Raw genomic sequence first — 24,696 nt, forward strand, 5'->3', positions numbered from 1 at the left:
CTGCATTTTTCCTCGTCGGTGGCGGCGGAAGAGACGAACGTGCCGCGCAGCTCTTTCGAGAAACGATGCCTAAGCACGCGCCAAAGCCCGCCGCCGCCGCCTCTAGCGCCACCCCGGGAGAAGAGAGGAAACCGAGCCCCCGGTCCTGGAAATCCCGGCACAAAGCGCCTCACGCACTAGAAGCCACTGAATACAAATTGCCTCAGGTATCCGCTCCCTTCGAAAAAAAAAAAAAAAGTGAGAAAGAACTTACTCCTTTACGCGCGCCTCCTCGGCGCGCGCGACCGGCAGCGCGAAACCGTTCAATTTCGGCATACAAATTCACTCGCTTAAACGTCCGCGCCGCCTTCGCCTCGGCTCGATCACTTAGCTTGTGTTTCGGCGCTCGCAGTTACTTTATTCTCCTTCGGGAGCGCGCCCTTGTGCGCTGTTTATTTATCCCCGCCTTGGGCCCAGGAGGAGCTCGCTTCCTGGCTCAGGACCCGGAAGAGCGATCCGGGCACCGGGGCGCCGCTCGCCCCCGCCGTCGCAAGTGAGAAACGGCCATCCATCTTTGCCATGCCCGAGCCAAACCAGCCGGCAAGTCAGAAGGAACAGAAGAGGGAATAAAAGTGGAAAGAACGGAGCAAACGGGGTGTATTGGAGGAGGACAGCGTTTGCACGACGATGCACAACTCGAAGCAACCACAGAGACATCGTCAACGAGGCGCCAAAAAGAAGCTAGCGCGATGCTGTCCTGTTATGCACACCGCCCAAAGGGGTGGTGGAGGGGGACGGGGAACCATATTTCCTGGACGCGAACGGAGTGGATGAGATGACGATGTTATGCCGTGGAGATGTCAAAACCTGGCACGGCGTGTGTGCGACAGCGAGGAGACTGCGCTCGCTCGCGTTCCTGCGGCGCTCTTGAAACCACGCTGAGCGCAAAGGATGAGCGTCTTCGCAAAGAACGCGCTGACAACGGACGAATGAATACAGTAGCCCTCGCCAAGAAAACGCGGCTCTTCGTTGGCGGTTGTCCTGAGGCGCGAGTGAAGTAATTGAAATAAAAAGATAACATTCCCCATTCGGGGCTCTTCAGAGGACTGGTGAATAGGGCTGAGGTTGCGCTGAAGTCCAATGGATTACCGAACAAGAAGGTCCACCCATCACGGCTATAAAATATCATTTTGGTACTCAATAAATATTTTTATTCATACAACAAAGGGACATAAATTCATTATGTTTGTCATTTGTAAGTACTGATTCGTTTGCTCTATACACCCACGCTGGTGTTTGTCCAGTACTAAAAGACGAATTTATTGCAGGGAAATTCCATTTAGAAATTTGATGGGCGCTCAACTCATATTCGTGATACCGGAACAAAAAAGGACTCCATGATCTCTGCCTTGAACCGAGTGACGGTGTAGTTTAGTCTCTTCAATCCGGGATAGGAAGGGTGAGTACAACCTATAGCCTTATGCGTTAATATCCGGTACTCTATTGATACAGGTCTGATTCCGTACGTTCTAGGTATCCCCACGATGCATTTTTATTTAATTTATTTAATTATTGATGCCGTTAGCCCTGCGTGGAGCGTTTACAGGAGTAAAAATAAGATAAAAGTGAAGAGCTAGCACATCATATGAAAATATTTGAAATAATGATATGGCATGCTGTTAACAACGCTTGAGGCTACGAACAAAATATTTGTAATTGGCACACAATAAATTAAAAGATTACTTAGCAGGAATACAAAGCTAGATGTGCATGCAAATGAAAGAATCTCATAGGCAGAAAAAAACAAACAAAGAAGAACATCTTTGCTGCTTGCGATGAAGGTACACATGCGCGCGAGACCACAAGTACCAACATCCGCAGACAAAGGGCCACACTGACAACCTCGCGAGAAAATAACGCGAGAAAACACGTTCTACGTCTAACATAACAAAGTGCATTGAAACTACAAGTGGCGTACGTTAATGAGAAAGAACAGATATGTGTTTAGGATGAAGAGGCCACTAAATGAAAGTGCGTCTGTAACATTAAAGAGGACCAGCCAATTTGTCAAGCAATAGCACACACGCTTGTACATTCCTCTTATGCTACCGAATACATGGCATTTCGCCATAGCCTACTCGCTTGATAGGCGATATCAACAGTTTTTGTGTTTGCTTTATCTTAGAAGTTTCCACGCCATATTGAACAAGCTGCATGCTGATAAATAAAAAAAAAAATGCCACAGTTTAAAATGTTCAGCTCAGTCTATGCCCTCAGTCATTCTTCGTATAAGCCAGAATAAATGACTTTGATAGATAATCGTTGTCGCCCGTCCACTTCGTTCTGTCACTTCCCCCTTTTCCGCAAAACACCCGTGTCCAGCACAAAACCCGCTCAACAACGAAATTACAACAATGTGTTCCCGACCGAGTCATTTAACGGGCCAGACGTGTTTCAGACAGAAAGGCGCAGCAAAGACCCTCAATATGGTGAGCGGTGGAAGTAGGAAGGGCTCCAAGTGCGCATGTAAAGAACAGAAACACACGTTAAAAAGAATAAGGAAACAGAAAAATGCAGCGCGTTTAGCTGTGGAAGCCACGAGAGCTATACGTGGTATAGCACCGGCAAAAATTCCATCAACAATAGAGCCATCGAGTTCCGCTGAGTTCTTTCACGACAAGGAAAAGGACGTGTACAGACACCGTGAACTGAAGAGAGATAGACCGAGAAAATGAAAGCACAGGAAGAAAACGCTATACGGGAAAAACGAAAAATGTGCGAGTGTTTCACCGAAAACAGGTTCACCCTGGCGAAACTCCGGACGAAGAAAAAACGGTACCAAGGAAATACGGAGGAAGCTCACTCCGCGGCATCATTTTGGCGAAGCACGACGGTTGCTGTATACGGAGAGAGTGCGGTCCGCGCCTAAAGGGCGTTACGTGTGGGGATAAAAAGTTGCGATGGAGTGGCGCCGGGATAAGAGAATGGTGGTGGGTGTCGGCCGCGAAGAAGCCGAATCGGAAGCCGCGTTCGCCCCATGGCTTGCTGCTATTTCCCGGTGCTCTTCCGAGCGCCGAAGCCGCTATTGATTTGTGTATCCACAACACACCTAAACCAGGTTTCTCACTCGGGTCCCGCGAAACGTATATATATACCTTTAAAAAAAAGAAAGGCCACCGACTTCTTTGTACCCAGTTCCTTTCGGTTCGGTATCTTGGAATCTACAAAAATGGTCTTCCCACTTCCTATGGCTATTATCGGTCTTTATTTCAGATAGACAGAGCAAAAAAAAAAAATATATAAAAAAGAGGAAAACCAATTTCGGCCTCTCTCCAGTTGAGATACACTGGTTGCACTGAACCTGACGGGGGCATAAAAAGCAGTCCCGGACCGTTATCGCCAAAGTTTCAGCTCAATTCTCACTCAGCGCTACAGTGCTGGTCACAAACCTGACGAACCAAAATGATTTCCTTTAACATCCGCAGCGCCGTGTCCGGTGCTCATATTTCCCTTCAGTGATGGACACTCCGCGAGCGAGCATGTTACATTGTTTTCCTATTCGGAGAGATACTGACAATTTTTAGACACCTGATGATCGATTCTTCAGCGCCCTTTGCTTCTCGTCTTTCTTTCTCCGGTGCCTTTCCTCACATTGAACTGATGACAATATGAAAATGAGGAGCTCATTACGACGTACGTATGCTCGCCAATAAATGAGGATGTGCGCCTAAACGGCAGGAACACTGACCGTGCATATGGACGAGTCAGCGCATGTGACAGCGAGGCCAGACATAGGAAAAATGCCGAAATGTACTCAAGTACCCTGAAAACTATCCGAAGAGCTTAATTAATGGGGACACCGAAGAACAAAGTAAACATGACCTCCATCCTTACATTACGACATCCTGAAGATAAGAATACTTCTCGTAACGAACATGTAGCTTTAATAAGACGGAAAAGAAAGGCGGAAAATATAATACAGGTATCGTCATCGCCAGCCCATTTCGCAGATATAAACTGCGGTGCGTCGAGCCGCCCCTTCTGCTCAAGGATCTCGGAGGCGTTATTCACTGAAGGACGGTAATCACGGAGTACTTACCAGCGCAGACGTGTAACTAGTTTGAATCGCGTGGCGTAAAATCACTTCAACTGCAATTTTCTCAGCAAATTTGTCTTTTTCTGCCGGACACAGACGCAAATGGCTTTTGAGGATAGCCGCGGAGTAAAGTTCCCATCGAGAACAAAAACTGGATTGATTCGCCTATAGCTTTTTTTAGAGAAAAAAAAAAAATGGCGGTCTTTTCATCCGTTTTCTTTTGGAGGGCTACGTGTTACGAAAACGGCAACAAGTTAAGTTACGCTTCAGGCGACAATCTTTCCAAAATAAACAAATAGCATTGCTCAATCTCCTTCTGCGCGGCAATAAGGCCGCAGGTTATCGCATCGCGCTTCACGGCCGCTGTAGCCATAGCAAAAACGGCAGACCTTGCAGTGGAGACAACCTCCGGCTACGGTTGAGCGCCCGGAAAAAAAAAAAAATAAGAGCGGCCCGGAGCCATGCAAAACAGCGAAACCGTGGGCTCCGCACCGCTAACGCACCTGGGGCCAGCTGAATGCAAAAAAAAAAAAAAAAAAGAAACAAAAAGAAAAAGAAATAAAGCATGAAAAAAAGAAGCTATCCGAAAGAGGATAGGGACAGCGAATGTGGCTCTGAAGGGTGGCGTCCGTGAACCGCGCTACACCGTGAGAAAAAGCATCTGAAAGGAAGGAGAAAAAAGAGGTGAACCGAAGAAAACCGTGCCCCAATAGCCTCTAGGGTGAGTGTCCGCTCGCTGCGTGCCAATCAATTAGACGACGCGCCGGCACACGGATCCCCCTAGGACGTCGGGGCAACAACAGTAGCAGACCCTCGAAGAAAAGCGCTCGTGAGCAGGAGATTAAGATTAAGGATGGCCGCGCGCGGGCCACCCCGGGTGTTCCCATGTTTCCTTGCTGGAGGCAGCGGTCACCACCGAACGCTATGACCACCGTGGCCGTCGTCGATACAGACACCCACACGACGAGGGGCAAAGGCCGAAGCTGTGCTTTCAAGCAAAGCACTAAACGTAGGCGATGTTTCATTGTCACCAGAAATTTCAATACAACCACATCATATTTCTTCTACTCTCATTTTGAATGGCTGTGGATTAAAGGAAAAGTTCCTTAGATCAATTGGACTCAGGCGCTCTCTATTCCACCAAGAGAAAGTTTATATGTCATACCCCGCTTCACATATTTCGGCGTTGTTTATGGCATAGTGTTGTTCTTTGTGAAACCTAAAACGTGAAGTTTACGGCGAAATAAATGAGGAGACACGCTTTCTGCGCTCTGCACGCAAGTTTCGATGATGGCTGTGAACTCCTCGCGCAATACGGGCGCATGGCGCACTGCTTTCACACTCATGCCGTGGTCACTGACGAGTCCAAGCAACACCATACGGCTGAACGACGCCCAGCTTTCTTTTACTTCACGTAAAAGGCAGTTCCCAGACAGTCACTTAGTCCCATGCACGATCGCAGTGGATGTTGTCGGCCCGGCAGTCCCAATGATATGACGCACCCTCACAGCTCGACTGCTCGCATATGCCCATACCACTGCCTCCGCGTGTTCTTTTTCCTTCGACACTGTGTGCTGCATAGGTCGCTGAATGACTACCTGCTCGGCGCTCCCGTGAAATAACAATATATGCGGAGCTGCGCAGAGCTGTACTCTCAAACTAAGTGTAACATACATTGCCTGACGAAAGCCGCCAAGAGGCACGGGCAAGGCTGGCTCCAGTTGGAATTCAACTTGGAGTTCAACTGCAGCCAGCCTTGTTCGGAAAACACGTTGGAAAGATGGTGATCGCATGTGCCCGCATGCATGGGTTTCTGAATATTACCTAAAAGAAAGGATGGCCACACTATCTAAGAAAGCGTATTATAGAGGACGCAAACACCTCTGGAATGCAGAGAGGACGAGGTTTTGCATTTGGATTGGTTATTGGTGGCCCGAAAACGTTGAATCAGCCTTGGAATACCTAGCTGCGCCCCGCTGCTCTCCTCTGTGGACTGACTACATATTTCAATAGAGAGTTGTTCATTTGGATAAATGTAACGAAAGCTTTAGGCTGGAACGGTAACCTTCAAAAAATTTCTTCTAGATTCGTCTCGAGAAGAGTCTTTACAACCGAATCAACGCCTTATGCCAATTGCTAGCCAAATCAAATAAGTGCCACGCCACCAGCTTTCCTTTAGGTAGTACAAGAAACACTATGATCGTGTTCCGTCACGTGGAGATGTCACTCTATACACTACTGTATCGCTCAAGAGGAAAGTATACAACAGTTGCATCTTGCCTGTACTCACCTATGGGGCTGAAACGTGGAGGCTAACCAAGAGAGCTCTACTTAAGTTGAGGACAACCCAGAGGGCTATGGAGCGAAAAATGGTAGGGGTAACATTAAGAGATAGAAAGCGTGCAGAGTGGGTCAGAGAAATAACTCAAGTTACCGACATTCTAGTGGAAATTAAGAAGAAGAAATGGACATGGGCAGGACATGTAGTGCGAAGAGAGGATAACCGATGGTCGCTGAGGGTAACAAACTGGATTCCAAGGGAAGGAAAGCGTAGCAGGGGGCGGCAGAAAGTTAGGTGGGCGGATGAGATTAAGAAGTTCGCAGGGGTCAAGTGGATGCAGCTAGCACAGAACCGGGTTAAGTGGAGAAATATGGGAGAGGCCTTCGCCCTGCAGTGGGTATAATCAGGCTGATGATGATGATGATGATGATGATGATGATGATGATGATGATGATGATGATGACACTACTGACGGATGCGCTAGATTCACGGAGCCATGTCATTCATAAGATGTGCACAGCAGGGTTTAAGTCCACTTCAAGACGTCTCCTTGGAGACTGAAAGGTCTAGTAGGCATCACAAGGAATCGGGGGGTCCACCGGTACTCTGGACGTCGAGGTAATCTCCCAGCTTTTATGGACCTTCGAAGTTTACTCTGGTGTTATCGAGCTTGTTTGATGTCTCAGTGCTCGATCCAGCTTCCAAGTTCGCAATGGATCCTTCTACCTTGCCCACATTCACCATCGCTTGCCCTGCCGAACGACTCAACCACCGTCGAATGAAAGTAAATATTTCACCGCCTTCAATGTACAGGATAGGCCATACAAGAGCGAGGCCAGGGGGGAGGGGGGGGGGGCAGAACAAGCGCAGCTAAGTGAATGAGAAAAATTTTCAAAACTTTATCATGTACAATGAATGAAACAAAAACCAAAGTTTTGAATAGCAGGATAAAAAGTCCTGAAGACAGGCAGAGCGGGACGAATCCTGGTTGACGATTTAATTCATCGATATTCTTCGAAGTAGAAAACTTTGAAAACATTAGAGTGAGAGCATATAGCACACTAGCTTTGTGCTGACGATGCGCACCCCAGGACAACGTGAGCTTCAAGTTGAAACGTAGCTTATTCCTTAGCTGAATAACTGGCCAGTCGAAAAAAAAATGCAGAAGATTTTCTGTTATCACAACACAATTTCTGTACGGTTTTTGACATTGAACCTGTTGTGACAACGGAAATTTCTGTAGTAACGACAGAAAAGTACTAAAGAACTACCGACTGCAAAAAGTACGACAGAAAGAACTGCAATACTATTGGAAAGTACTGTTGTGACCACTTAAATTTCTGTAGTAGCGTCGTAAATGTTTGCTGTAACGACAGAAAAGTACTACACAACTACAGGCTACAGAATATTCTACAGAAAACAACAAAATATTCGGAACTTTACGACATAGCTATATAACATTTTGTGGTATTTTTGACGCAATTTTTAGTTTGTATTTTTTTTTTTTCGACTAGGTAGGGAGTAAGTTGACTAAACACCGGAGACCATAAAATATTGCATTTTGCTGAGAGATAAGGAAAACTAGCTATATGCTCCGTGGGTGAAACACTAGAAAAAAAAATGGAATAAATTTGCAAAATGAGACATTTTGGTCAAAATAATAGGAAAGGCTTTGACATCAGATAGGCATGATTAAATAGCATGCCGCGGCGAGCAGCAAATGACGCTATTTTTTCTATGCCATGTGAGAATGTTGGATAAATGGGTCGTCCCGCGACAACATACTCATAGCCACGCGACGTAATGACAGACAGGCACCAAAGACGCGGGCTCATTACGGAGGGACGAAGGAAAAATATCGGAGAAGGGAAAAAGGGAAAACTCGAAATAAAACGTAAAGAAACCTCATTAAAGCCTCTGAGCGAGTAACGTAGGGCGTCCGAAATATTTGGAAGAAGGGAAGGCGCTATCTGCAGCGATCTCCATACGGACCCCATCGTTGGACACAAACAGAAAGCATTTCTCGTTTAATCCACACAGACATTTCAAAACCGCATCGAGCGCCGGTAGCCCAGTTAATTTGTGCCGAGTGGGGGCAACCGACCTCGGAGAACGACCGAAGGTAAAAACAAGCGCCGCTGACGGAGAAAGAGGGGGCCCGCTTCGCTGAATCGATGGATGGTTGGGGCGCATCGAGCGCGCACCACCACGCAGGCATCCCTGACCCGAATGGGGAACAAGCAGATCCAATCACGGAAGCAAGCCGCAGCGATAGCATCATCAATCGGCTCGCCTCAACCCTTCCCGCTCGTTCCCCCTTCACCCGCCCCCTCAAACTTCATCTTCCTGCTTCAACAAACGCCCTCCTTTTTTTTTTCATTTTTTTTTTCCTTTCCACTTTCTGCGCGGGTGCGAGATCGGTCGACATCAACGGCGCAGCTAAGGGCCTCGCAACAAGAACAATGTTTCACACTGACTGGTTTTCGGAAGGGCCTCTGCCATGCTCTCTCGAACATTATATTACATTCTTGGCCGCTACTTCCTGCGACCTGGTTTTGTGATGGTCACAGTTAAGGAGAGAGAGAGAGAAGGAAAACGTTATGCCCTAACGAATCGGTTGAGACCGACGCGCTTCAGGATAAGAAGCAGCACGCTCGGTTCTTCGTGTTTCTAGACGATGGCACACCCGAAAGTCCGACGTCAAACGTCGGCACGTTTGACGTTTCACGACAGAAGCATTAGATGGAGGGACCTTCTCTTTCATCTCAAATGCATCGCGAAGACTAGGAATATGCTCAAAAAATGTTTCCACCTAAAACAATTACGTCAAATGACCGACTATGTAGAAAGCATTGCGCATTGGTTTGTTTGCGAGCATTTATGTGATCTGTAGGTCACCTCATCATTCACTGTTGTGAATAGCAAGCTTGATCTGCGGCCAAGCTACCTCCGAGAAAGGGGCACGTTTAGTTCTTATTCGTGTAAGCCTTTAGGAAAGGTCACATGTGGGCCTGATATACTTTATGCGCGACCAAATATAAAGATACCAGTCATGAAATAAAGCCATATCATCACAGATATGGGCCAGAATCGTATAAAATATGGCCAGGGAAATGGAAGGATGTGCTCACGTTTACTGATTTCAACTCCACGCGGGTAAGGTGAAGTAGAAAATGCGCTTTTTGTAACAGCGACTCAAAATAAAAACGACTTGGAGTGTTGCCATCAACACGATGCAAGAAGAAAAGCGGGAACGGATAAAGCACCTACGTGTGGGACTTGACCTCGCCTACCAGTTTATTATTATTATTATTATTATTATTATTATTATTATTATTATTATTATTATTATTATTATTATTATTATTATTATTATTATTATTATTATTATTATTATTAAATTTTCGTTTGCAGCGATAGCGTCAACGTCAACCTGAGGCATGCACCCGCATTCCAGAACGGCCACTGCTTCAATAGTATCTTTTTTTTTTTTTTTAATTTTACAGCTAAGCGTTCAGGTGATAGCTGCGGCTTTGAGCGGCATCTTTGGCGTGAAGCGTAACGAGACCACACTCAGCACCAAGTGTTAGAAGAAAAAAAAATAGCATCATTGATCCCTTTAGCTATTTACGCTGCTGAAATAAATGTTACATCAGTTTTTAATCTGTCATGTAAAAAATATCGCGCACATCACGGAGGACTGCTCCGGGTCGATTTCGACAGCATCAGGTAAGAGCACCGAAATGTCAGTTGCCAATAAGCGGCCGTCACTTCCGAGATCGAACTCGTTATTGCCCCGCCGGGGTGGCGCAGTGGTAAGACGCCCGACTACTGTGCCGGAGTTCCCGGGTTCGAACCCGACCTCGGCGGCTGCGTTTCGATGGAGGCGAAACGAAGTGGCGTCCGTGTGCTGTGCGATGTCAGCGCACGTTAAAGATCCCCAGGTGGTCGAAATTACTCCGTAGCCCTCCACTACGGCTCCCCCTTCTCTCTTTCCACTTTCACTCCCACCTTCCTCCCTTCCCTTACGGCGCGGTTCGGGTGTCCACAGAGCAAGTGTGACAGTTACCGCGCCTTTCCCTTCCAGTGAACCAATTTAGAAGCGATGTTAAGTGATCGAATGCCATCGTAGAAGGCACTCAATTTGCATGCCTTCCTGGGCATGCAAAAGGTGGGCGATTGGATTCTTTCCCACGGTGCCTTGCTGAGTGAATGAATAAAACATTCTACTGCGATAGCATTAGGGATGCTGTGAAGGCGAAAAGTATCCGGCGGCGACGCCCGTGCCAAGTGTGAAGCACTCACCTGCCGAATATGGCAGATGGTGTTTAGGAGGGTTTCCCTCTTCCCTTCGCACTCCGAACTAAAAACAAGCAAGACTGTCCCAACAAAAAAGAATACGAGAAGCAATTATTAATAGAAAGGGATTACAAAAAGAACCAAATTGGAATAGAATCGAAACTGGGGTGCAATCGCAATCAGCATAGCATCGGAAATGAAATAGATCAATGAGTGAAATAGAGCAGAAGCAGAATCGGATTAGAATTAGGATTCGAATAGAGGGAAGAAAAAACGCTATCGCGATTTCCTCCGCATCAATGAAATTGATCGGCATGAATTTTTTTTATCTCCATCAAGTCGAATAACGGGGATAACTGGGACAATTTGGTGCCGTTTCTTGTGGAAAACTACAGCGAACTATGCGCAGAGGTTAGATAGACACCTCAATAGCTGATTTTCCCTGTCATTCACTCATTCACTGAGAAGGCTCTTCAAGCTGCCTAATGCATTTCCCCCTAGTTTATGTGCCACTGGAACCAGCCGGTCGCGAGGCCAAGTTCGTCGGGAAAAGTGCCTGCGCGACGCTACCGTCGCGCTTTGGCAGCGGCGCCTGCCATAACGGGGACCCGTTCAATCCCTGCCGGTGAGAGAGAGAGAGAACCGAAGAGGGTGTTCCGTCAGCTCTCGGGTTCCCACCGCTCCTGCTGCCGCTTGCGAGTGACGTGCCGCCCGCGTCGAACAACTCGTATAAGCGACAGAGAGGCGAGCCACTGCTCGCACGCACTGCCTTGCCAAACAGCGGCTAAAAGGCTCTCCCCGCGCTCCGGGTGCGCGCGCTGTGCGGCAGCGAAGAACTGCGAGGGCAAATATTTTACCAGGTAACTCGAGAAGCCTGCCCATCGCAGCCGCCACCACCGAAACTAAGTTGCCCCGCATTCCGCACCACCCGCGCACACAGAGAATCCAAAGAGATGCGCCTCGCACAGGCGAGAGAGGACTCCAACGGGAAATAATCAGTGACAGGAACGATTTTTTTCGACTGTGTGTGTGTGTGTGTGTGTGTGTGTGTGTGTGTGTGTGTGTGTGTGTGTGTGTGTGTGTGTGTGTGTGTGTGTGTGTGTGTGTGTGTGTGTGTGTGTGTGTGTGTGTGTGTGTGTGTGTGTGTGTGTGTGTGTGTGTGTGTGTGTGTGTGTGTGTGTGTGTGTGTGTGTGTGTGTGTGTGTGTGTGTGAGAGAGAGAGAGAGAGAGAGAGAGAAAGGGGCACGAAGCGTGTCCGGCGTAGAGTTTTTTTCCACCGCTGAAGATGGGGAGGCGGGTGAGGAGGACGAAACGCTCGCGTAGCAAAACACGAACGCAGCCGCGTTAAGAGTCGCGCGTAGAAACGTGCGTGGGCACCTGGCTCAGCGCAGAACTGCTGAATATGTATGGCTTTTAAAGCTGCTTTCGCTGCGTGCCAAAAAGGTGCAGGACATGCAAATCTGATTGGTTTCGATTTGTCCGGTTGCAAAGCAAAGAAAGTAGAGATAGCGGCCGGTATAAGCATAAGCAATACGAGCCTCCGTAAGCGAGTAAGAGATAGGAGCGGAATCTAACCTCGTTTATTTTTTTTTCCTCTCAATATCTATATCGTCATTGGCGCCTCTGATTGGTACATTTTTACAGTATTTTGTTTTTTCAACACTATCCGTATGAGGCGTTTCGAGACAGATTTATGGCAGGTGGCCAACGCAACACTATATGATTTGAAACTACGACGAAAATATCCCACAAAGCGCGTGAACTCGAACAGCGCCTAAACAGTAAGTGAGACTGAAACGTAACGCCAATAGAAGAACGAAAACTTTAGTAGGCTTCAAAAGCCTTAAATAAATAAAATAATATTTAATTAATCATGCTCGTGAGTGAAATAATCCGTTACGACAGCTTAGGCGTGAATATTAGTATGCAATAAAACAGCCGTTATTAGAGCTGTATTGGTGTTTCTCTTTTTCTTTTCTTTTTTTTTTTCTTAAACATGTCGGATGCTTACGGCGAAAAAAGAAAAAAAGGGAAAGGGGGGGACTTGCGACCTTTAATACGTGAGTAGCCTAAGGAAAGCAACAAAACAGCTATTAAATTAAACGCGAAAACAAGTAGCGAATTTCTGCTGAGACAATACGAAAATGAAAAGCAAAAACGGAAAGAAGTTGGTCGTATTTCATCTACACGAAGTCATCTTTCTTGGCGAAGTGGCGCCCGGTTTTAAGCTTTATAATCGGCTTTCACGCTCCGCTCCTGTTTACGTCTCCTATGGTCGATCATACTTCTCTCGCCGACCGTTCTTCACTGCGACGGATATGCGATCCTCAACGATTTGCGTCAGCAGAAATGCAGGAAGACGAAAAAGCGAACGAACGAAACGGTGAAACGCGTTCGCCCCAACGAACCTATCAGCGTGCGACATCACAAGTAAGAAACTAAGCACATACAGCGCTCGCGACAGAGAGTACGCACAGCCAGCTCACGAGGAAAGATGACATAAAATGATTATACGTCACCACGATTTTTCGGGCCATATTATGCGACGTCGTTTCCGTTTCGTTCAAAACTACGACTGTGGAAACAAAACGCAATGGAATTGTAACAGACAAAAAATGTAGAAATAAATATAAAGAACCTGAGGGCTCGTTGGAGTCGCGTCTTTTTATAGAAAGGAAAGAAAAAAAAACACATAAAACAGCTCGAGCGCTGTCTCTGGTAGAGTTTCGAAATATGTTCACTGTCGCGCCTCCCTCTCCTGTTTCCTTTCTCCGCATTCCGTATCTTTTTCTACTGTTTCTACCGTTACCGCCATTGCGCATTGCGAAGGGAACGTATTAATAACGACTCGCTCTGTCACCGCCATTGCCACGGAAGCGCGCGAAATCTGCATAACGAAAAATGCCAGCTACGCACAGGCGGCGTGCGGTGTATTGTTCGGTGCCTGCTTGAGGCCGTTCTTTCATTTGTTTCTGCCTAGCGCAGGCCTTTTGTTCTTTGAGTTTCTTCTTTTTGAGTGTATGTGTTCACCTTTCTTCCCTGTTCTATAACAATCAAGTGAACCTTCATAAATCCATAGCAAATCAAATAACTTAACTCTTGATGAAAGGGCCCGGTTAATCCGAACATTAAATCCTGCATCAACGTTGGCCTATTTGAATGGAATGTTAATCAAGCCCACACCTGAAATGTAGAGCTCCATGCCACCAGGAAGCGCAGAAAACACTGCGAGACGGACACCCATCCTCAGCTTTTCAGTAAGCTGTCTAGATTATATAGTGGAAAAACAACACATTACGCACATTTGTGGCGCCAGCAACCACTCGAAGAGGGACAAACATTTGTATTTTAACTCAAAAAGATTGCAAAGAAAATCCGAATTAATTTACAGCAGCGCCTGATGGCTGGATAAACTTAGAAACATTACATTGGCAACAAAGGTTTCAATGAACAATTTCGGGATGCTGGTCTTTTATTCCGAAAAGGAAAAAAATAACATGGCCTATAACACGCCGACTCAGGTACGGGTCTGTAACACATTGAAAGGTGGCCCATTCACTCCTACGCGGTTGGCCAAAGGTCAGGGTTGTCGGATCCTCCGAATCTAAAGGGAAGAATGAAAATAATCCGTTATTGTTATATGAAAAATAGCTTACAAGAAGTCACCCTAAACATCACCTGGTTTTTTCAGCCAATACATGCTTTGCATACTCCATAGATTGCCCTTCCCAGTCATTTCGCCCGACCGATAGCTGTATACGTTTCGACGTGTTTTAAAAAATTCCGATTCTCTAAAATGACCCTTCATACTTTCAAAATCTGCTCTAGGATGTTAATGGTTCCTTCTCACAAAGAAGCGACGTCATAGTCTCGACGGGGAACCAGAAAACTCCTTTTCTTCCTATGTATTCCTATGTGCGCTGAGCCTACTTCTCATCCCCAGTCGACTTAGCCGGGCGGCAGCAGCACCACCGCATCTTGCATAAGTGATAGATAGGTGTTGGTTTATATATATAGCAACGCTAGCTTTCGTCGTTTTAATAGCAAAACTCGGGTTAGGTGGACCTAATAAAAAATCGACGAAACGCATCATGAAAGAGTGCAAATGTTTCAGAGTCAAAAAAGTCAAATGGAATGTGACAATATTTGCCATGTAAACCACTGCCTTGCTTTAGCCGTTGTAACATCCAAGTGTCGTGTACGCCTCGCTTCGTCGAAATCAGTGCTAAAAAAAAAGCTAACAATTTAATGTGAATAGAACAGAAAACATACGATTATTTTTGGTCAAATTATGGGGACGATAGCGCGCCAATAGTATCTAACACCAGGGCTTTTTAACAGTGCCAATTGCGATGCTTTCCATGGGGCTCATGTATCAAAAATATTAAAATAACGGCGGTCCAACCTGGTAAATATTGCGATCGTTAATAAATGTGCGACCATCTGGCAACAAAATCGAAAACATGCACTATAAAGAATACAGTAAAGCTATAGATGCAATTAAGAGTTAGAAAGAAATAGAAAAAAATGACTTTGTCATAAGACAATGACGACGATGGAAGATAGACTATATTGGTCGCTCTCATATGGCGCTACAGCCTACCAGAACGCAAACTGTGCATAGTAAAATAACGATTTTTTGAAGCGAAGTTTACTAATGGTATGAATAAAAACTTCTGCTGAATACTAAGAAAAACTTGATACAAAGTTGACCGACGAGGACAGGCAAATCGCAAGAAGTTTTTGTTTTTCCTTTTAGCACTTTAATATCCAGGTTTTCATGGTTAATCTCACCAGCGGCTTGGAATAACCTTAACCTTTCTGTTTCTAGTAATGATTAACTTGACGTAGATAACAAGAAATAAATCAACTATTTTTAGACAGACACTGCCAGTCTGTATCTCGCTTCTTTTTTAATATAACATACGCAGCTTGGAAGCTAAATCAAATGCGCATGATTCACAAGAAAAAGGCATTCAGAACTTCGCCTTATCAAGGTGCACACGCAAGAGCTGTACGGCGCCGGTACGAAGGTCCAGTACAGGAGACCACGCGACACTGATGCCGACTACTAAACTGAGAGGTGTGTTTATCAGCGCTCCCTTCATTGCCGAGAACGACTTTATAAGTAGAAGCCCCGAGAAAAAGAAATAAAAATACGACTGCGCGAGCTGGTAACGCAGTCCACAACGCGTCAGAGCATCGTTTGGGGCCTTCTGGGCGGATTTAGACGACCGCCGCTTGAACGTGTTTACGACTGTATTCCTGGACTTAGGCACGCCTGCATACAAAAATAAAAAAAGAAAAAAAGAAAGAACGAAGCCAGACAACAAATATCACAGCAAAAACATGGCAACACTGAAAGCGAAACAAACTCGGCTTCCTTCCGGCTTTCTGGCGCTATGAAGTACAACGAGAGAATTCGGCAGCGTGCAGAGGAAAAAGACGACCAACAAAAACCGGCGAATTACGAGGGGAATTTTCGCTCCAGGGCGCGTAAGCTGGTGAAAACAACCATGGAACCCAACTTCCCCACCTCAGCAATAAAGCAGAACTTGGTCGCACTTCCTGCCGAGCTGCGCTCCACAACGCGGGGGGCAATAAACGCCCGTGTGCTTATACCTTGGAGCGCACCTGGTGCCGAAGGGAAGCAAAAGGACAAAGCATTCCGCGGTGGGGTTCGCGGGCTGCTTGAAACAAAGCACCACAACCAGGATAAAGTAGCGACACTCCCTCAGCTGAGCCACTATTACGAGTGCTGGCTGTTCGCCTGGCAGGTTTGTTCTCCGAACTACGTTAACGCGTCCCACGTTTCTTTTTTTTCTTTTACTTTTTGTGGTGGCAGAGCGACCGCCAGATAAAGAAATGAGCCCAACGAGCCATACCAAAAGAGTTGCGAGAGGGACAAGTGCGCACGCTATAGTGTGTAGTGCATCACAGTGTACCAGCGGTGATATAACGCGGCGAGTTCTTCTCGGACATTTCTGACGAACGAGAATGGATAGCTTGGTTTGTTTACAGTGTGCCGTCAGCCCGGGAGACAAAGAATGGGTCGCCTGGACATTTATGGCCGTTCGTTCGCTCCCCACGCACTCTCTCATTTTATGCATTTCTCCGTTATTACGAGAGCCTCACTCGTTAGTGTCACACGAGAGACAAGGAGCTCCTTACGCGGGCGCAGAAGAGGGGCACTACAGCGCCCCTCTGCTGCGAAGACGGAGAGATCCAGTTAGGTGATTCACTCGCAAAATGTTCGTACACCGCTTAACAATGACAGTTTAGGCAGTGATGTCGTGCAGTCACGAAGACCGTCGTCACGACTTGTCCAAAGAAACTTATTGAATGCTTGACCACTCTACCGAGGATCCCAGCCTCAATGCCGCTCTCCTTAGTGCTGTCAAAGGGACGATGGTGTTTTTACGTCGTCGCGGGTGGTAAGAAAGCACTTTGAGAAGGGTAGCCTGTATTCATTAGCGCAGGGTGTACACGGAGAATAAAGCGCCTGCACCTGGTAGAACTTCCTAATATGTGCAGGGACACTATGCGCGGTTGACAAAAGCCGGAAGATTACTCCGAGAATGACCTTTCGGGGAAACGTATAACTGCCGGGGCACAACCGCGAACGAGATTATTTTAAAATAACGGTAAAGGCCCACGTTGTACTTCTTGAAAATTATAACTCAGAAATTTCCGTAGCCAGTGCAAATACTGCCTAAACATTACGAAAAATAATGTACAAAGCCGCGCTTGAAGGTTAATAAATAATGAGACATTTGAATATTAAAGCACGGAGACCTGAGCATACAAGCTGAGGGGCAAGAAAGAAACAAATGCAGAAAAAAGGCTAATGTATCAATTAACAGATGAATCGATATTTAAACAACAATATTTGTGTCGCTTTATATAAAAACAAAAGAAGCGAAAAAACTCAGTTTGTCCCTTTTGGTATTGAAACCAGGGGCAATGTCGTTCTTGACGTTGAAAAGCGGCATATTTGCTCACTAAAATAGGGAAACGACAAAGGGAAGCAAAATTTGTATAGCTAGGGAAGAGGCGCGAAGAAGTTTGCGAGGAGCACGAAAGGCAGACATGGCTGAATCTGCATTTAGACATGTCTGAAATTCCTGTGTGTCGTTGCAAACAGGCCAGGTTTACAGACAATCAAACAAACCTAAACAAAAAGTGTTGTTCGGCGAAATTTGCAAGTTCGCGGCCGAAGACTCGATAACTCCTGTTTGGAAGATCATTAAATATCCAGTTTATGCAGCTAAATTCATGCAGAGACGCGTATTAGAAGTCAGCAGTTCGATAAGCTTTGTGGTTCAGTCGAAAAAATCTGCCGTTCAACAGCCACTGCTGCTTCTCGTTGGCTTCAGCCAATGAAACAACGCCATTCATGTCAACAGAATTCGACGCGTTGAGGAGGCCGCGCCAAATGACCTGTCACAAGCTGGTATGCACTAGTACACGTCACCTCCCGTCTTCTGTACTAGCATGACAAGGCACCAGTCTGTGCATATGTATGCCCTGTTTCATTCGACATCTGTCATCCCATTCTTGCCTCCCTTCGGTCTTTAAAGACCCCTTGTCTGTCCTCTCGCGTCGTCCTGACGCGCCGGCATAGATGCGCGGACTCTAGACTTCGAAAACGCACAGCCTTAATAGTTATCCAACAAGCGCAGCCCGCATAGCGATGTTAGAAACTGTGTTCAGTGTCATGACCCGCGCTTGTATGCCGCAGCCACTGGGCCAAAGCGGGTGGCTGATGCAGTACTAAGCGATTATCCGCATGCGGGAGAGCCGTTGCTTCAACATCCCTCTTTCGCTTAACGGCTCCATCCCACAGGCCTCTCATTCTCGTTACTGTATCAATGACAAACGAGACAAATTATCCATGGCCCACTTAATTCGCAGGTCGTTTGATAGCGATTTTCGAGATAGACCTTACTGCCTTCTGAACGCCTTCTTCTCGGGGAAAAAAAACGAGAGAAAGAAAAAAACAACAGGCTCTGCTGTCTTTCTTTTTTCGGAATAATTACAGTATTAATACTTCATTTTTGCGCTTCCATTGTAGGCGTACACGAGGAAGATGTAATTTCATAAAATTAAGTTATCTGCCTTATACAAGTGCGTCGCGAGTTATTTGCTATCGCCATGCTGCATTTGCAACAAAAACATTATAGAGCAAATCTAAAGCGAGCTGTCAGCTTTCAAATGTCCCAAGGACGAACATTTTCTAATTTCCTACAGCAGAAGTCAGCCACGCGACCCACAAGGCAATTTTAAAGCAGTAAGACAGGGCCAGAAAAATCATTAATTGGCACGAAATTTTCCAGACTTGCGTCGTAAGCGATAGGAAAGAGGAAGAAAATGTATGCCAACCTAAATGCCCCTGCCGCATTCTCAGCTCGGCGTGGCAGCCATCAGTTATCATTAAAAGAGCGGCTAACCAGTCCTCAAAGCGGCGGAGGTGCCGGGGGCAGAAACAATGTGCGTGCAGAAAAGGCGGCGCCGGTCGCACACGCTCCGAGAGAAACGTAATTACCTCTTAGGTGGCGCTCCCAGTCATAAATCACAATGAACGCGCATAATTAACGCCACGCTGAGGCGAACGACGGCTGCCCTTCGCGAGGGAGAAAATGGGAAGACGGAAAGGGGAAGAGAGCAGCGGGAAATAGTGGGACCGAAGGGAGACGAAGCGTTTTCACAGCGCAACGAAACGAGGACACCGTCACAGGGCACACCAGAGAAGGTTCCCCGAAAGAAAACATCCTCGGCAGCCACCGCCGCCAGTCTTCCCCGCCCCGAAGCTGGCTTCTCTGCACAATGACGAGTGATGCGAGGAAGCAAGACGTCGGGCCCGCTTCTCTCGCAGTACTTTCTTTTCCTTATTTTTTTTTTCCCTCTCGCCTTCGTTTGTACCTTTGTCTCATATTTTCTTATTTATATCCCTCTTTCCCCACTTAGGAGACCTCCACTTGAGCCTAGATCTTGAGCAACTGTCAAGCAAACGCGACGGAGCGCGCATTGAACGACCCAGTGATTAATCGCTGGGTGTTACTTAGCAACAAAGACGAGCAAGTCGGCGCCTGCACCACTCGCCCCGCTCTATGCCCCTCGATGCCAAACACAAGCTCACCATACACCCCGTCTTTGCACGAAGCCTCAGCAAAGTTTAGAACTTCGTGATAGCATATGAGATAATGAGCTCCTCATCCCACTCTTCTTAAGGCGCTGATGGCAATAACCTTCTATCTACTCTCACCTCTTCATTTCTTTTTTTTTTTTTTTCACTCCGCGAGTGATAAAAGAAGCCTCGCCTGCCTCTGCCACGCACCGAGTGGAAACAAAGTGGGAGCGGCCGCTCAAAAGAGCCGAGCAAAACAACTTTGCACCGATTCGGCAACAAGAGGCAGCAAACCGAGAGTGACGTCCCCGGCGAGAGGACGAGATTATGGCGAGAAGATAGCAATAGAGAGCAAATGAGGGCGAGCGAAAGGCGAGTCAATCGTCGAGAAATAAACGAGAGACCTGAAAACTCGAGAACCTGGCTGCAAAATACACGGCGCACTGATGCGCACGCTCTCTCAACGGGTAGAGAAGCCGAAATCGCGGAAAGATTGGTTCCGCTTGCTTCGTCCCGAAACTTCGCGACACGTTAGCTTTGAGAAGCGTGAAAACGCAGCGCACTTCCTGGATACGACAGCCGTGGCAAAGGCATGCCAGAGAGTTCCCATAAGTGCGCTTCAGCTCATACAGTTTCTGATTGAGATGGCTTCTTTCTGTCACCCGACCCAACGTCTCTTCTTCACGGCTGCTAAATGTGACCTCAAAATAAAAGTATGGGTAATGACATTTATACAAAACAACTTACTGAAAAATAAATTCGCTTATGATACCTCGCAAAACTCAGTTATTTTGTCCTTACAACATCACAGTAAAAAATAAGCGGACTTGAAATTAAACAGAGAAAAATAAACTGGATCGCCAGGTAAAGACCAGTGCCGGTGTTAGATGTATGAAAAAAATGTCCAGCCTAAGCGCACTTCTGTACAACGTTTTGTCACGCTAAATTAAAGCGAAAAAAAAAAGCACCCGCTGTATCATAAAGCTGGACAACGTATGCTTATTCCACTGGCCTTCATAGCGAAAGATCACCTATGTTTTAGAAAACGTTAAGAGTCCGAGTGAAGGTAAACCAAATGAGGGCTATTCACAAGCACGCACCTTAGTCTGCAGCATTTTGTCCGTTGCCAAAGATAATTGTTTACGAAATACTTATTAACTAGTTTTTCATTATTGGCTTCGAGAACGATGTGCCAGTTTTCAAACTGTAGATTGTCTTAAAAAGAGCTGGCTGAAATGTTTGTACCAGGGTACCATATGTGCGACTTTATTTAGAGGCCTTACAAAAAAGCGGCCGCGCGACCAGCTAATGATGAATATTTCTTACTCTGTTAACACAAAGCGACCCAGAAAAAAAAAAGCAGATTTCGTTCTCACAGACGGATCTTGGGACGATGAAGTATCGCAGTTGTGAAAATGGAGTCTTTTTGAAATTTGAAAGTTATTTTTGAAAGAGACACTAAGGGGGGAGGGGGGGGGGGATTCGTGTAAGAAATTGATATTTGAAAAATTGATTCTCAGCCGCTTCTTTCCGGCTACGCTGACGTCTTTTATGAAGAAAAAGACAAGTTCATGAGTGATCACAGATCTTGCTTCCTTCGAGCAGATTCAAACTCATGGACTCCTCGCCTAAATGTATGGCTTCGCATCAGTCAGGAGCGAACGGCGTTGTAACGTTTACAGCCTCTCCAACCTGCGAACTAAAATTGGTCTCGAAGGAAACATTTCACACGCGAAATCGGTCAAGAGAGTCGGCACACCTGTATGTATTTTTTAAAACCATTCATAGATTTAAAAAACTCAATTTCTTCGTCTTTTTTATTATTTTATTAAATGGGGATGCAATATCGACACATATCCCAACTTTAGCTTGTCCCCTGTGTACTTTTAAGCCTGATAAACAAAACGTCTACGTGTAAGTGGCACTTTTGTGCAAATAATTCAGGCGTCTGTTATCTAGACTACCTATAACTTATGAAATAAGACTTTGTTCCCAGAGCTGAAAATCAAACAATTTGATAATTAGCCTCTAAGTTTCTAATTAGTATTTAACTTCGAAGAACAAAAAGAATAGCAGACTAGACCACACGGCTTGTAACAGCTGACGGATGGCTGCGCGAGTCCAGAACGCTCTGTCTTTTTAAAAAGCTTGATTACCTTCAGCGGGGGCACCTGGTATAGTGGATGCTAAACAGACAAAATGTCTGCGCCACTTTCTCACATTTTCACAACAGTCTGTTCCAGCCTTAAGTAGATTGCCAAGAAAACTATTTCGGCCGACGAAAAAAACAAAAGAAACGCAAAAGCCAAAAAAGTTGGTGCGCCATATACATTCCACATCACAATGCTAGCGAGAAAATAAAAATGCAGAAAAAAATAAAGACGCGTTATTGACGCTCAACTGTGCTGCGTATGTCAAAGCTCCCAATCCATCCAGTCAGGGCTGTCGAAGCTACCCGTACTCTGGAGAAAGTCCTCATCGCCAAATTGCTTCGCTCCGTTCTGTTCGAATCTCTGACGAAACAATTACCACGTGCACTCGTCGGTGACGGTGCCGTCTACGACGAAGTGCAGAAATTCCCATCACGGACCTATCCATATTTACCGCGCGCGTACTGAGTGGAGCCTATAGCTCGGCGCTAGTGCGTCCAACCCAAGGCTGACGAAGCCTCTCCCTGCAATATCTCACTTGCACTCAACGCTACAGCGCAGCTCCTCCGTGGCTATACATAGCTGTCCTGCCCACATGTAGACGAACATCCTCCTGACCAAACTGCTACGCTGCGTATAGCAACGCGACCACTCCGACCACGGCGCCGGCGCAACAGTATTATTCACCGGCCGTGCTGAGCACAATGCCCCAAAGAAAGATTAGGGCGCCAAAAAAAAAAAAAAAAGTAAGAAAAAAGACTATATGCGCGTGCCACACATAAAGCACGCAAAACAGTAGCACAAACCCAAACGCAATCAAAATGCACACGAATTCAAAGCCTTCGCCGGCAGTAGGGAACGGTTCAGCGAGGATTTATGAAAAAAAAAATAATTCTAAGAAGAAAGAAGGAAACATGAAAGAAATGACTAAAGTTACTCGAAACATGCTAACTGAAAACATTTACTTTTACGTGAATTTCCTAACTTTTTCTTTCAAAAGATGACAAGTGTGTTAACCGAAGGTGATACAAGCGAAGCCGCACGGATGCGTAGCTGACCATTCACGAGATAATTTCTCAAAGACAAGGTTACGTACAAAGTATAAAGATGCAAACAAGCCAACTAGAAAGGAGCCCGCAATGAACAGTGGTAACGCAAAGAGCGCGGCAAGCCTTTATGCAGGAAAGCGGAACCACGGACAGAGAAGAAAGAAATATCGACTCCACGAATAAGTTTTCTGTTTGCACGGTGAATAAGGAAGACGAGCGCTGAGCAAACAGGTGGGCTTCTAATTGGGCGCAGACGTTTCCTTGCGAATATGCCTCGCCAACGTTGCCTTTGTGTGCGTGCGTGCGTGCGTGTGTTTGCGCACGGTAACGTCAGCGCAGTTATGCATATTGAATACTTGCATGCAATGTTTACGCTGTGTTTTTACTTGGTGCTTCTGCGCGCTTTATTGACGCATACCTTGCCTCTGTTTCGAGTTCCCGGCTTTTTGATGCTGCAGGGCGGCCTCTGAGTGGTGACAGTTTTTTTTTTCTTTTTTTTTTTTTCTAGCGGTCTTTATCTATAGTTCTGCCGTATTTCTCAAGTGCTGGAATGAAGACCGATTCCCGAGAAAACCGACTGGCCACATTCATGTTTACAAAGCACTCAATCATCATGTTTACAAAGCACTGAATCAGCGCACTGAAAGTTGAGGCCCTATATGCACGGGTTTGTTTCACAAAGTGAAATGCGGTTGGCGCTCTGAATAGCACGCTTGATAAAACTGCTCTAATATGTATCGCCGCAGTGCTTTGTATACTCAGCACATAAAGCCAATATACATAAAAACCTTGGCTCCGCAAGGACAAGAAGAGAAAAAGTGACGGGACGGCTACGAGTACGTGGCGCGTTAGCTGTAGGGCGACGGCAAATGATTGTAAACAGCCGCGTTCCTTTTTTTTTTCTTTTTTTTTTCGCAAAATTAGACAGCCGGAGATGAACAAGGGCTTTTTCAGGAATTTAATTAGATTTCTAAGTGATCTTTCGCGAGATCGCTCACAAAAGTGCCGGTTAATCTGCGCTTCGGCTTAGACAAGCTGGTTAGGCCGTGTTCTGCGCAATCCTCCTCTCTCCCCGCAGCTTCCTCCTTTTTCTCCTTCGACGGTGTCCCCCTTCCTTGCTGTTGCCATGGCAACCATGCGGTGGTTTCGCATTCTTCCGTTATTGCCATAACCTTGCAATACACTGCCAATTGTCATCTCCCACCTTGTTGTCCTTTCCTCTACCGTAATGGCGAAAAGAGGGATTTACTTCCCTCCTCTTTGCCCTTGCCAAGCACGGCAGATGCGCTACTGACGCCGAGAGCGCAAAACTGAGGAACGAGCTAATAAGAGCTAACGCTTTAAAAGTAGACGCATTCAATGCGATTGATGCGACAGAGTGAGCATGGCGGCGCCAGTAACTATTCAACATCGCGGTAATATGTATTGGCTAGGCTATACGTCGGGTGCCACACCTTCCCCCCCTCCCCCCCCCCCCCCCCCCCGGCCCCTTTCCCGTGGAGGAGCCGCCCCTAACTGCCGATAAGTCCCACAGCCCAAAGTGCAAGCGACCGGCAGGCTGTCCCTCACTGTGCTCCCTCCTTGCATCCCCCCCCCCCCCCTGAACACACAAACAAACACGCAGCCTCCTATATGAACCAGCCATCACCGTGTGAAATGCTGTACTCGCCAAAGTCGATAACTAGGGACTTTTACCATTTCGGGCATCTCAAGGT

At 46.4% G+C, this 24,696-nt stretch overlaps 1 protein-coding gene across 6 annotated transcripts in view; it reads right to left on the reverse strand.

Moving 5' to 3' along the window:
- The window catches only part of Rbp6 (RNA-binding protein 6), a 553,757-nt gene that overhangs the window by 326,980 nt on the left and 202,081 nt on the right, over positions 1 to 24,696 (reverse strand). The gene's annotated exons all lie outside the window — the stretch shown is intronic.

Source organism: Amblyomma maculatum, chromosome 3 (genome assembly GCF_055883805.1).
Source record: "Amblyomma maculatum isolate TAMU_Amacu chromosome 3, ASM5588380v1, whole genome shotgun sequence".
In the NCBI taxonomy this organism is placed as follows: domain Eukaryota; kingdom Metazoa; phylum Arthropoda; class Arachnida; order Ixodida; family Ixodidae; genus Amblyomma; species Amblyomma maculatum.